Source organism: Mustela nigripes, chromosome 4 (assembly GCF_022355385.1).
Source record: "Mustela nigripes isolate SB6536 chromosome 4, MUSNIG.SB6536, whole genome shotgun sequence".
Taxonomy (NCBI): Eukaryota; Metazoa; Chordata; class Mammalia; order Carnivora; family Mustelidae; genus Mustela; species Mustela nigripes.
The window spans coordinates 20,357,584-20,371,229 of NC_081560.1; the positions used below are offsets into that span (position 1 = coordinate 20,357,584).

Below are 13,646 nucleotides of genomic sequence, written 5' to 3' on the forward strand. Positions count from 1 at the left end.
GGCAGAGAGCAGGCTACAAGGAGTGTCTGATAAGCAGCCAGAAATGAGGCCAGCGTGGAAGCCAGGTGGTGAGGCGGTGTCGAGGAAGAAGGAGAGATCATCCCTGTCTACACTGCTGCTATGGAAGCAAGATGCATGCTCAGAGTCACGAGCCAGCAACACGGAGGGCAGAGGTGGGTTTTACAAGAGCAGGTTTGGTGGGCAGACTGGAGTGAGGGCTGACTGAAGTGAACCGGAGAGAGTGGGGAAACGAGAATGTGGAGGCAGCGGGTGTAGACAACCTGCTTGAGGTTGGCTGCGAAGGGGAGCAAAGACAAGGGACACGGGCAGGCGCAGAAAGGCACGGGGAAGAAAATAACAAAGGGCAAAGCACCAGGGCCACAGGCCAGGGGAACTTTTGCTAGAGTGGAGGGGGCGGACAGAACAAGTGCACACGTGCACACGCCACGGGAAGTCCTGACTCCCTGCAAAACTGAAGTCTCATCCATATTCACCATGCTCGGGACCTGGGCCCTCTGTTCAAATGTATTCATTTATTCATTCATTCCACGGATTTTCACTGAACGCCCTCTACATGCCTGGTTTGTTCTAGGCACTCCCCAGGACACAGTGCAGACAGGCCAATGATCTCTGCTCGCCTCCTAAGTTCCTAAGTTCAAGAGACTCAAAAGACAAGGACATTTAACATCCCCTATAATAAAAGTTCTGATAAATGTTCACATTATGTCATTATTATAGCCGTCATCAAGATGTATCACCATGGTCTAGCCCCTACACTAGCCCCTACACTATAATATTTATAACTCCAGCACCTAACAGAGTTTCTGACATAGAGAAGGGACTTTTGAGATGCTTGTTGAATGAATATGTGAAACCTGAAAGATGAGAGAAAATCCTCATTTCAGGTTCCTCCATAACATTCACCGACGTGAGTTACCAAGCTATACCCTCTGAAAACAAAACATCCCCGTGACATCTAACACCTTTGGACAAAACAGTGATTCACACGGAAGTATGAAGCAGTATGCTTGGATCCTTTTCTCTTAACAACCAGCTCAGATGGGCCATCCCTTATCGACTGGACTTCTCCGTGGAGCGGGACAGGATGGAGATGTGGGTGAGATGCTTTGGAAACTGAGGTACCACCAGGTAAGAGAAGATGAGATGTCCTGGCCCAGCGGTTGGTCCTGCTTCAGCACGGTGACATCAAATACCACAGGAGGGGACGTGGGGGTGGGACACCAGAAGGGGTTCAGAGGGTGAACAGAGTTTGTAAAAGGGCTCCTTAGTTTGAGGACACTTGGAACTCCTGTGGCTGACAGTCCCAAGCTCCATCGCCAGCCATTTCCAGGTGGCAAGAAACAAAATGTCTAATTCTAAATTGGTGTTTCTGATTGTTTTAATTAGTAGGCTGACTATGTCTGATTAATTCTTTGCCCTTGCAAACTTCCCATCAGTACATATATTTGGCACCGTGCAAAAGCCGCTCGCCTTTCAATGACTTGTGCTCTGTGCGTCTGGAGAAGGGCAATCACGGAAGAACAAGCCAGAAAACAATTATTTGAAGGAATAAGAAGGAAGCTGGCACTTGATCTTATTACTTCTGACCAATTTCTTGCTTTCTGTTTAAGGATAAGAGCTCTAAATAGTTTTTTTTAAGATTTTATTTGTTTATTTGACAGAGAGAAATAGAGAGAGAAATCACAAGTAGGCAGAAGAGAGAGGAAGCAGGCCCCCCACTGAGCAGAGAGCCCCATGTGGGGCTCAATCCCAGGACCCTGAGACCATGACCTGAGCCAAAGTCAGGAACTTAACCTACTGAGCCACCCAGGTACCCCAAGAGTTCTAAATAGTTTAAAGTGAAATGGAATCATTTTGAAATTGTACCTTCTGGGAAATGTTCCCACTGGGAGTGTCCAGCAGGCTGGAACCCACAGCCAACTCCACCCCCAAGTAGTTCAAACTTCAAGCTTCTTGTAGCCCTGAAGAACAATTTCACCTTCCTCAAGTTCAAGACACTTGGAACGTCAATGGTAGGAGTTTTATGCACTTTGGGACCGGTCAGCACTGGATACTAAGAGACCAGAGAGGAACTTGATGTATATGAATAGGAAGAAACCAATAAAGGAAACTCGGGAGCAACTAAGCCACTTTAATGATGTCACTGAAGAAAATCATGTCTGGAAATATGACTCCAGTAGACGAGCCAAGTGGAATGCAACTGCCATCCAGGCGGCTGTCAGCCAGGCCATTAAGACCCCACACATCATCTGATTACTTGCAGAGAAATGGTCGGGTCGGTTCCAGACAAGGTGAGTGGAGATGGATGGAGATCTCATGGTAGAGAAGATGGAAAGAGACCTGAACGCCCAACAGAAAGTGGAGATACTAAGTGCTCTCAGGACACTTGGAGAAAAGCTGACTGCGATCATGAGGCCCTCTTATCAGCAAACACAAGTCTCCCCTCAGCCAGTCTGAGAAAGTCTCTACAGACCTTGGCTCTGGAGGCAAACTTCTGGCACTGACAAGTTCTGATGTTGGACAAACAAAAAAAATGACATGGCATGGAAGCCTGGGACACTCTCACTATACATGGCATTTCTCTTCTAGGGATCCTGAATCTTTGCCAAGAAATTAAAAGACCCTAGAAATGCACTGATAACCTAAAAAAAAAGGTGACTGAATAACACTGTTGTGGCTTCAGGTTATACCCTTCATCATGGTGCTTTGTGATCCTAGACTTGTTGGGATGATGGACACATGGGAACTTGTTCGTTATGTCTCTCATGTTTGAGAGAGAGAACAGGAAACAGCTTCTCTGCCCGTTTTTATCAAGCCTCCTTGTTTTTAAGTGTTGATAGTCAACAAAAAGAGAACTAGAAATTAAAATTAAAATTAAAAAATAAATTAAACCTTCTGTAAATTTTTATGGCTGAATATTATCATGCTATATGAGTAGACCTTGTTCTGTTTATCCATCCATTAGTGGACACGGGTTTTCCAGCTCTTGGTTGCTGTGGACATGGGGGCACAAGGCAGTATTAGAGTCCCTGCTTTCATTTCTTTTGGACACATACATATAAGTGGAATTACTGAATTCATACAGTGGGTTCTACCGACCTTTGGAGAAACTGCGAGACTGTTTCCTAAAGTGGCTGCACGATTTTATGCCCCACCACCAAGGCATCGGGGTTCCCACTTTCCCGCATTCTCACCAACACGTGGTTTCCTGCTGCTGTTGCTGTTGTCTTTATAGTCACGCTTATGGGGTGATGTGGGATCTCACTATGCTTTTGATTTGCAGTTCCCTAATGACGAATGCTGTTGGGTACCTTTGCAGAGCTGTAAATCAGTAACAGCTTCCTGTTCAGCTTCCTCCGGGACTCGGTGATGGCAGCACATGACACCGGGGATGTGAATGTAATGCTCAATACAAGTTATTACTAAGATGATGCTTCCACACGAGGCACTGATGTGTGACTTTTACTCGGAGGTTTGGGTGCTTCTGAACAAGAGCGGTCCTGCACGGGGCATCCGGGTAAGAGATGGCAGAGGTCTTGTTCCTGTGGGCCAGTCCTAGCCACTCCCATGACTTCAGCCATTGAAGGGTAAATACTCGTAACAGCCTCGCACACGTGTTTCCAGCCACTGGGGGGGGGGGGGGGGGCTGTTACCCCCCTCCTTTCGGCTGTGTGGAATGCAGTTGGGTCTAAAAAAGATTTTGACCTTCTTTTCCAGGCATATCTGTGTGTGGATTTGACCTTGTGGTTTTATTTATTTTTTTAAAGATTTACTTGTATATTTTAGAAAGAGAGAGAGAGAGAAAGATTGAGCGAGCATAAGCGGGGGGGAGGGGCAGAAGGAGAGGGAGAGGGACAAGCAGACTCCCCGCTGAGCACGGAGCCTGACACAGGGCTTGCAACCCTGAGATCATGACCTGAGCCAAAATCAAGAGTCAGAGGCTTAAACTACTGAGCCACCCAGGCACCCCTGACCTTGTGGTGTTAAATGATCTTAAACCACCATTAGCAATCTGACACTCTGACCATGTGACCTGAAAATTATTTTATATTCTGGCTTGTGAGGTCACACAAACAGTAGTGACTCAAATTTCACCGACCAGAGTTTATTCAGAAGCTCAAAACACTGTCAAATGCCCCTAGGCAAATGTTTCTAGAAATCCAGACCCAAGGAATCATCCACCAGGTATCCCACGCCCCAGAGCCCTCATGGTGCTCTGACTGAAGTAAAAAGGGGGAGAACATCTCTCTCACCCTCTCTGAATACCTGGGGACCCAAGCAGGGCTGTGAGCACTGTGACCTCACAGAGCCCGTGGAGAGAACTCCTGAGGACTTCCGTCCACACCACAGGCTGCAGACCTCAGTCTGTGGGTCAGGAGGAACAGACCCCAAGCTATCTACCTACACCTCATCACCTCATCTCCCTCCTTCTCTGGCTCCTCACCCTTACGCCCGTTCTGCTGTGCCAGCTATGGCTCGCGCCTCACCTCCACCCTGCACTGACCTGTCAGGGATACTCCACAGTGCAGTACCATAGCCAAGGCTTTGGAGTCAACACAACCGGGGTTTCAGTGACAACAGCACTAATTACACATGGCAGCCTTGGCCATAGGGCTTCCCCTCATAAGCCTCCACTTCCCCAGACACTAACCAGGGATAAGGAGACCTTCTTTCAGAGTCGTTACGAGAATTACGGGGTTTAGGAGAGCAGCTGGCGCGGGGCACGGCTTGATCAATGTCAACTTACCTTTTTTTTATATTTTTTTTTTTCTTGCAGTTGTTTCATGCCTAAATCTGAACCAATTCTCATCCCTCTCACCATGAATATCTCAGACTAAGTCCCCATCACCTCTTGCCACATTGTTCTAAGAACGTGCTTACGCTTGCTCCTGCTTCCCCACGGTGAGCTTGCACAAAGCAGAAGGAAGGCGCCTTTCCAAGTGGGAGTCGGATTATGCGTACTTAAAACTCCCAACACATCAGGATGAAGCCAACCTGCTCTCCACAGCCCCTGCCTGCCCTGCCCCCAGCTCTTCTTCCTCCTCCTACCCTCCGCACCCTCTGCCCAGCCTCCGTGGCCACCTCGCTTTTCCCAGGCACACTACAACCCGTCCTGCCTCATGGCCTTTTCCTTGGTATTCCTGCCACTGGGACGGATGTCCCTATCACTTCAGTGTCTGTTCAGATGTACCACTGTGTCCTTCCTAGTTCACCTTTTCTACCCTAGATGCCCTGTCCCCAGTGGCACTCCCTAGTCCCTTGCCCTGCTTTAATTTCTTCACTGTCTTTGCTATGATCTGAAGGTCTGTCTCCCCTCCCACAAAAGCTTGTGTTGAAATTCTAATGCCCACTGTGATGATATCAGAAAGTGGGGCCTTTGAGAGGTGCTTGGTCATCAGGACGGCGGAGCCCTCGTGAACAGAACTAATGTTCTTACGAAAGAGGCCCCCAAGAGTCCCTTGCACTTCCTGCCCTGTGAGGACACAGCAAGAAGTCAAGAGTCTCCAACCCAGGAGAGCGCCTTGGCCTGAACCCTACCATGCAGGCACCGTGCTCTTGGACTTCCAGCCTCTAGAACGCTAAGAAATAAATCTCTGTGGTCCCTTTGCCAACCAGTCTGTGGCCTTTTATTATGGCAGCTCGAACAGACTAAGAAAGTACTGATCATTATATGAAATTATACCGGTTGTGCATTTATTTAATGCATGGTATTTATTTTGTGCAAAATTAATATCACGCATATTAGTTTTATGCAATTTTAATTTAATGCATAAAATAATACTCTCTTAACAGTTCCTGTCTCTTTACTGTGCTTTATTTGTCTGAATAGCACTTACCACCTGGGTGTTACTCATTTATGTATTTTGCCTACTGTAGTCTCTCTGTCTCAGTAGAATATAAGCTCCCTAAGGGCAGGAATCTTGACAGCACCTGGCAGTGCCAGGTATGGAGTTGGCCTGCAGTAAATACATGTTGAATCAGTGAATAAGTCTGTCTCCTTTCTGAAACACCAATTGCCTCTCCGGATCCAGTGAAGAAGGAAGGCTCCGCACCCCTTTCCGCAACCCACCTCTCACTGTGTGGGGGGCATGTCTGGTTTGGAAGGCCTCCCTAGTCTCTGGGCACCAGCAATGCAGATTTATTTCAAGTCGACACAAGCCATGATGGAGCAGCTGATGAGAAAATTCAGGGCTTGTTCGCTGCTCTGGGTTCATGGTCATCAGACACGGGCCAGCCATGTGGCCATGCAGTGTCCCTGAGGGGCCTCTGAGGGGACAGCAGCCCAGGCCGGCATCCCTTTCCTGGCATCAGGAGAGCAGACTGCCGTGAGAAGGGAGGAGCCTTGACAAAGTGGCCAGGTACCTCTCCGGGTTCAAGACCAGAGTTCAAGACCCCCGCTCCGCCCTGCGGCTGCTCATGGACTTGCGCTAGGCTCTCGCCTTCGAGTGTGCCCGGGACTGTGGCCTTAACTCCTGGCCCCATTCAGCCCCTTCATCTTCTGCATTCTGAGCTCCTGACACAACACACTCTCAGCCAGCAGAACTCACACAAATTGCTACTTTTGCATGTCTGTGTGTGTGGTAAAATGTACCTAAGGTTTATCATTTGAGCCATTTTAAGTGTACAGTTGAGTGGCATTAAGTACATTTGAGAACTTGGCCCTTCAGCCTCCTCTGGCTCAGGCAGTAAAATCTTCTTTATTGACACAAGCCACAAGCCTGCCTTCCCCTGGGCGTCCCCCTTCCACCCCGGTCACTCTTCAGTCTTCTCTGTAAGCATCTCATAACCTGACCCTCACACGTTAGCGTTTCCCAGGGCTTAGCCTCTTGCTCTGGTCCTCACATGCTCATAGGTGATTACCTGCACTCTCACCGGTATTACCAAAATTAATATAAAAAAATTACTGGTATTACGATCATAATTTGGTGACCCCCAAATTTAGAGCTGCAACCCACCGCGGTCCTCTGAGCTCCAGACGCACATACACAACCCCCTCCTGAAAGTGTCCCCTCGGATATCTCATGGGCATCTCATTGTTAATAAAGTTGATACTCAATCCTCGATCGTTGCCCTCAAATCCTCACACTCCTCCATCTCTATAAATGGTACCACTATCCACATAACTGTTTAAGGACAGGAGGACACCTCCTTAATCATAATCTCTCTCTCTGCCTCCAATTCAATCCATTACCAAGTCCTGCTGGTTTCGTTTCTCCCTCCAAAGTATTTCTTGACTCCATCCACCTCTCTTTCATTTGCTTCCTAATATGTGATTCATCCCAAGGCCGGCTTTCACCTGGAGGGTGTCCTCGTCACCCGGAGGGTGTCCTCGCCGGGTGTTCTTGCTCCTGGTCCTCCACATCTACAATCTATGATCTCTGCAGAAATTAGGTCAGGGGGCATGCCTCCTCCCTAAAACCTTTAATAGCTTCTCATTATTCCTCAAATAAAACACAAATGTCTCATCATGACCAATAAATCCTAAATGATCTGGGCTTTGCCTAATGTTCCCAGCTCATCCTGTGGCTGTCTCCCCCCACCGGCCACTACACTCCAGCCACCCAGGCCTTCTTTTTCCCTTGAAGATACAGAACTCTCTACTCCATGGCCTTTGATTATACTCAGCCCTTTCCCCAGAGATACATGCATTCACCCACTTTACCCCTGGCTGCCGCCTCCTTCTCCTCCTCTTTCAGAACTCATTTACATGTTACGGCTTTAGAGAGGTTTCCCTGACCATCCTAATTAGCTACATTTTCTACCTCTGCATTCTGGTAATTTCTTTCTTAGCATGCATTATAATTTGTGCTCAGTTGATCATCTGAAAATACTTTTTTACACCTTCTTTGTGTCAGACACTAAGGTAGGCCCAGGGGATGAGGCTGTAAACAAAATCAGACACAGCCCATACTCTTAACAGAGCTTTTAGTGGAGTGAAGAAAACATATATGAATTTCTTTTTTAAAAATCATAACTGTGAGTGTATAATACAAAGTGGCATGAGTACTACAAAGAAATTTCTCTCTTTTAAAATTTTATTTTTATCTATTTATTTGCTTGAAAGAGAGAGAAAGAGCGTGCATGAGCAGGGGGGAGGGGCAGAGGGAGAAGCAGGCTCCCCACGGAGCAGGGAGCTCGATGCAGGACTCAAGCCCAGGACCCTGGGATCATGACCTGAGCCCAGGGCAGACGCTTAACCAACTGAGCCATCCAGGTGCCCAGAAAGTTCTATTTCAGAATAGAATGAAGAAGCCAGCCCTGGACTAGAATGTGGGAGGCTCCAGCTGGCATCTGAGGGACTAGCAGGGGTTAACCAGGCAAAGGGAGGAGAGGAGCTTTCCAGGCAGAAGGAAAAAGTGATGCAAAGATCTTTCAGCAAGGCAGAGCAGAATTCTAGGAAGGTCTGGGCAGCAGCGGCAGAGAATGAAGCAGAGAGGTGCATGATGTCAGGAAGCTAGCCAGGAAACACCATGCCCGGGCCTCGAGGCCACACTAAGGAACATGATTTAATCCCGGGAGGAAAAGCGAGCTGTTCAAGGTTGTAAGTAGGAGGCGGGTTAGAGGTCAGGACTCCCATGATAGCATCTGCTTCTGCGCAAGATCACTCTAACCACAGTGCTTGGGGAGGTCATAGAAGAGCAGAGAGGCCAGTAGGGAACTTCAGGGCTAGCCTGAGGAGCCACGATGACAGCAGGCTCAGGAGCTGGCAGATATGGGGAGAAGCTGACACACTGGGAGGAGATTCAGAAATCAAATTGATAGGAATTTATGGTGGATTTGATAGACATAACGAAGGAGAAGAAGTCTCAAGGAAACCTCGATTTCTGACTCAGTGGACTGCAGGATCACTCACTGAAACAGGGAACACCAAAAATGAAAAACAGAAAATTAGACATGAACTGGGCAGGGGCTCCCAGAGGGAAGGGAGCATGAGTTGGTCCTAGCCTGTTGAGTCTGAGATACCTCTGGGAAATGGAAATGGAAATATGGTAAGATTGAGAGAAGCAGGGGTATCACATGCTTGGGTCAAGAGCCAGCAAAGGATGTGAGCAGAAGCTCTAACTTAAAGACTCACTGATGTGTAGACAAAGAACTGGATATTTGTGTCTCCCCAAAATTCATATACTGAAATCCTAAACCCAAATGAGGCCTTTGGGAGGTGATTAGCTCATAGCACGGAGCCCTCATGAATAGGAATAGTGGCCTTGTACTCAAAGTGAACTCCATTGTTTTGAGTCTGGGGAACTGAGAAGGTGAGGTTTATCTTTGTAAGAGTCCGTGGGAGGAAAAAGTTTTGGGTGCAGATCACTACCTTGATTCCAGTCTGTTAAGCTGGAGGTGCCTAACGGAGCACTGTCGTGCATCTGCTGGGGTAAGGTGTTCCAAAGAGAGTCAGTTCTGGAGTTAGGAAATGTTGAGCCATCAGCACGTGGGTGGTACTTCAATAGATGATATTTAAAGCCAATGAGATTAGATGAAGTCACCTTGAGAGTAAGGGTTAAAAAAAGAAAAGGTCTGAGCATGAGGCCCTGGGACATCTCCAGGTTTAGAGGACAAGAAGATGGGAGAGGCCAGAGAAGGAGACTGAGAAGAAGGGACCAGCGAGGAAAAAGGAGAACCAAAAGAAAGGGGTCGCCCCAGAAGCCAAAAGAAGAAAACACTTCAAGGCAGAGAGACATAACCACCAAATTAAATGAAGCTGATAGGGGAACCTGGGTGCCTCAGTCGGTTAAGCATCTGTCTTCAGCTCAGATCATAATTTCAGGGTCATTAGATCAAGCCCCACATTGGGGGGGGTGTCTCTGCTCAGCAGGGAACCTGCTTCTCCCTCTGCCTCTGCCTGTCACCCCCCCCACTTGTTCTCTCTCTCTCTCTCTCTCTCTCTTTCTAACGAATAAATAAATAATCTTTTAAAAACAATAAATGCAACTGATAGGTCCAGTTAGATGACAACCAAAGAATATGGCCACTGCACATAGTGCGGACATAGTGTAGACATCACTGTGGACATAGTGTGGACATCACTGTTGACCTTGAGAAGATTCATTTGCACAGTAACCCACAGAGGAGAAAAATGGGAACCAGTGGGTACAGACAACTTTTCTAGGAGTTTCACTGTAAACCAAAGAAGATACTGGAGTGATAGCTAGAAAGAAGGGTGAGGCCCAAAACAGACTTGAAGGTTTTTTAAATGGAAGCAGTACCAACATAAATGAACATGGATGGGAATGGTCAGCATGATAGAGAAACAAAATGAACACAGTGAGTACAAATGAGTCATTCAGGACCAAAGGAGGAGAACTGCTGTAGTAGTGTTCTTGAGTAGGAGAAGGGGAGGGAGCAAGTCCTCGGGTGAGAGGGCTGCTGTAAGGCTGGCAGAGACCCATACCGTGGGAAATAAGATGGCCATGTGGGTCGGTAGGTCCCAATGTGGGTGGAAGCTTTTGCAAATTCTCTGCCAAGAGTGTTCATTTTCTCAGTGCAATGCGAAAAAAGAGCATCCGTGGTGAGTTAAGAGAGGGATGGGGAGAAGGGGGACTGAGAAGAGACAAAATGGTCATCGGGGAGAGGGAAGGGCCAAGGGACCCGGAGGTCCCTTGCTGGGCAATGTCAGGGCTCCACGAAGTTTAGTGATCAAATATTTATCGTGACCTTGAAGATGAGTTTTAAATCACTGCTCTTGAAGGTGGGGCAGATTCAGATGATGCCAATGTCTGGGTTGTACTTGCGGACGTGGGTGATTGAGATGGAATGAAAGAGGATATTCAGTACTGTGGTTTTGCTTACTGGTTCATCTGCTGGAATAAGCCCCTTCTTTACCATTGTGTGCAGGGCCTGCTTCGCTGAGCACCTGTCACAAAGTAGGTGCTCAGCAAACATTTGATAAAATACAAATATTTTACAAAGAACAAAAATATTATAAAATACAAATACGTTACAAAGAACAAAACATCGCACATATTACATTCTGCTCTCTCCTCCTCCCCGCCCTCTGGTCTTCATTTTCTCAAGTTACTAGGGAGCTCGATACCACATTTAAAACCGATCTGCTTCTCTGGGTGATAACAGCAGTTTCCTCAGAGAAACCCAAGGACCTAGCTTAGGTGTAAAGTTAGGAAAGAGGCTCTTTATTCACACCAGTCACTTCTTTCATGGTAACACAAAACTTTTGATAGGACGTTTCTGATTAAAGCATATTCACAACGATCCTCCCCCTCTCATCTTCAGAATGACCCCAAGAGGCAGGTGCAGGGACCGCATCATCCCCACTTCACAGGCAAGGGGTGGAGGAAGTACTTTTCCTGGTCACACCACCAGGTGAAGGCAGAGCAGGAGTTAAATCTGCCCACCTCCCACCCCGGGCTGCACTGGCTGTTTACCTTGGAAGCTCGCAGGACTTTGCTGCCTCTTAGGACCCCTCTGCCCTTTGAATTTCTGATCTCTCTCTAGTATCTGCTCCCATAATCTCTTTTTCTCCTCTTTCCAGCCTCCCTCCCAGGGATATGTCTCAGGCTTGGGAGTGCGGGTTGGGAAATCAGACCTCAGGGACGCAGCCGAAGACAAATTGGCAGGACACGTGCCCATATGACCCTCAGCAGCTCCAAATCCAGTCAGTCCCTTCTCAGGTTCTCTGCAAGAGGTTGAGCTCCTGGGCTTGCGCCCTTGGTCACCTTGCTCCCCAGCACCCCACCCCTCCGAAGGGTGTGGGTAGATGCTGACAGCGCTCTCTTTCCTGGAATCCCACTCTAAATACTGCTTCCCACTTACTATGCCAGCACTGTGCGGGGACGCGGGATTAGATACCACGCGTATTACAACTTTTATTCTTTTACACTGAAAACACGGCAAAAATAGCACACTTGCCCCATTTTTGACACACGAGGAAGCTGATGGATGAGAAGGTTATAACTTGCCAAGGTCACCCAGCAAATTACTGGCAGGTCTGAGACTGGACCCCATGTCTAGACCCAAAGTCGTTGCTTTAACAGCTGTTATATCATCTCTCAATCCCTTGCTGAAGAGCAAGACACCAAAACAACTTCCGTCAAAATTTTCATGTTAGCTGAGGGAAATTGGAAGGGGAAGTGAACCATGAGAGACTATGGACCCTGAAAAACAACCTGAGGGTTTTGAAGGGGGGGGGGGGGGGGGGGGGGGGGTGGGGGGAAGCGGGGGGGGGGTATTGGGGAGGGCACAGATTGCATGGAGCACTGGGTGTGGTGCAAAAACAATGAATACTGTTACGCTGAAAAGAAATAAAAACCAAAACCAAAACCAAACCAAAACAAAACAAGTTAGTAATCACATCCCAAAAAAAAAAAAAAAAATTCTTTTCCATGTTAATTATTGTCTCCTCCCCTCCCCTTCCTGCAGAGCCAGTTTTCTCTTAGGTGAGGCAGGCAGGTGATGTCTCAATCCAGCCTTGACTGCAGAACAGATCTACATATGAATGGTGGGTCCTGCCTGGAGGTAGACCACTGAAGGGCTAAATCCTGCCATTGGGGGTTAGAAGGAAGAAAGGGAGAGAGGAGGGAAGTTAGGGACCACAGCTGTGGTCCAGGACCCAGTAAGGGAGGTAGAAAACACTGGCAGGGATGGACACTCCCACGGTCCCTTTCTCCAATGAGTTCCCCATCACTGTACTTCCCCAAATTACCCACTGGAGTGACATATTTATGGCTTGCCATCCCAACCAAGGTCTTAGTGGTGACCATTATGACAAAGTATTCCACTTTCTCTAATTGGTTGTGTCCTGGCATCATGGCCACGTGCAGGTTGCTTTCCAAAAGATGCCACTATTCCAAAACTGAACTGTCAAAGACCAGAGTCCCGAGAGAACAAGGAAGGAGAGATAAGTCTCACAGGCTTACCTGGAGATTCCCTGCTGGGTCCATGAGGCAGTTCGAAGCGCCCCCCCCCCCCCGCCCCCATCGCAAAGATAGGGAGCAAAAAGGCTGCTGACATCACATTTTGCTCACTATCCCTCAAGATATACATTTCTATGAGCAGGGGGCGGGGAGGGGTGGAGATTACATCATCTTTAGAGCAAACACATTAATTTGATTCCTTTTCCTATGACACTTAAGCCACATGACCTCAAATTGCATTTTATTTTCCAGAATTTTCTATATTTCTGAAGATTTCTGCAATAACCCTGCATTACCTGTATAATGGGGATGGTTATGAAACTTGCATTTGTTTTTTCAGGGACAAGCTGGAAATAAGATGCCCGAGAAGGTAATGAAGTGGCTGGTGTGCAGTAAGAAAGATGTGGGCTTTCGCAGAAATGCCTCTCCCAGGTTGGAATCCTTCTCGCTGGTGCGTCTAAAAGTCATAAGCACAGATGCTGCGGTAGCGGTTTGGATCATTAGTGGGATGTGCTGGGGGACAGCTCTAGGCTCAGAGCTGGCAGGAAAGATATTGGGCTGGTCCTGGGGAGCCAGAAAGAGCAATTCCACTCATCTCAGGCTACTTAGTAAGGAAAGAATTAACCCACACGGGAAGCCAGCCTACCGAGAAGTGAATTAGTCCTTTCCTTGCCCTCAACACTCTGCTAAGAAGTTACTTTTCCCTTCAAGGGGAGTGGTGGATTTCTAGGCATCATAAGGCAATCTCACTGTATT

At 47.7% G+C, this 13,646-nt stretch overlaps 1 pseudogene; it reads left to right on the forward strand.

Moving 5' to 3' along the window:
- Positions 1-1,024: 1,024 nt before the first annotated feature.
- Positions 1,025-4,524, forward strand: LOC132016257 (protein LZIC-like; annotated as a pseudogene).
- Positions 4,525-13,646: the final 9,122 nt, after the last annotated feature.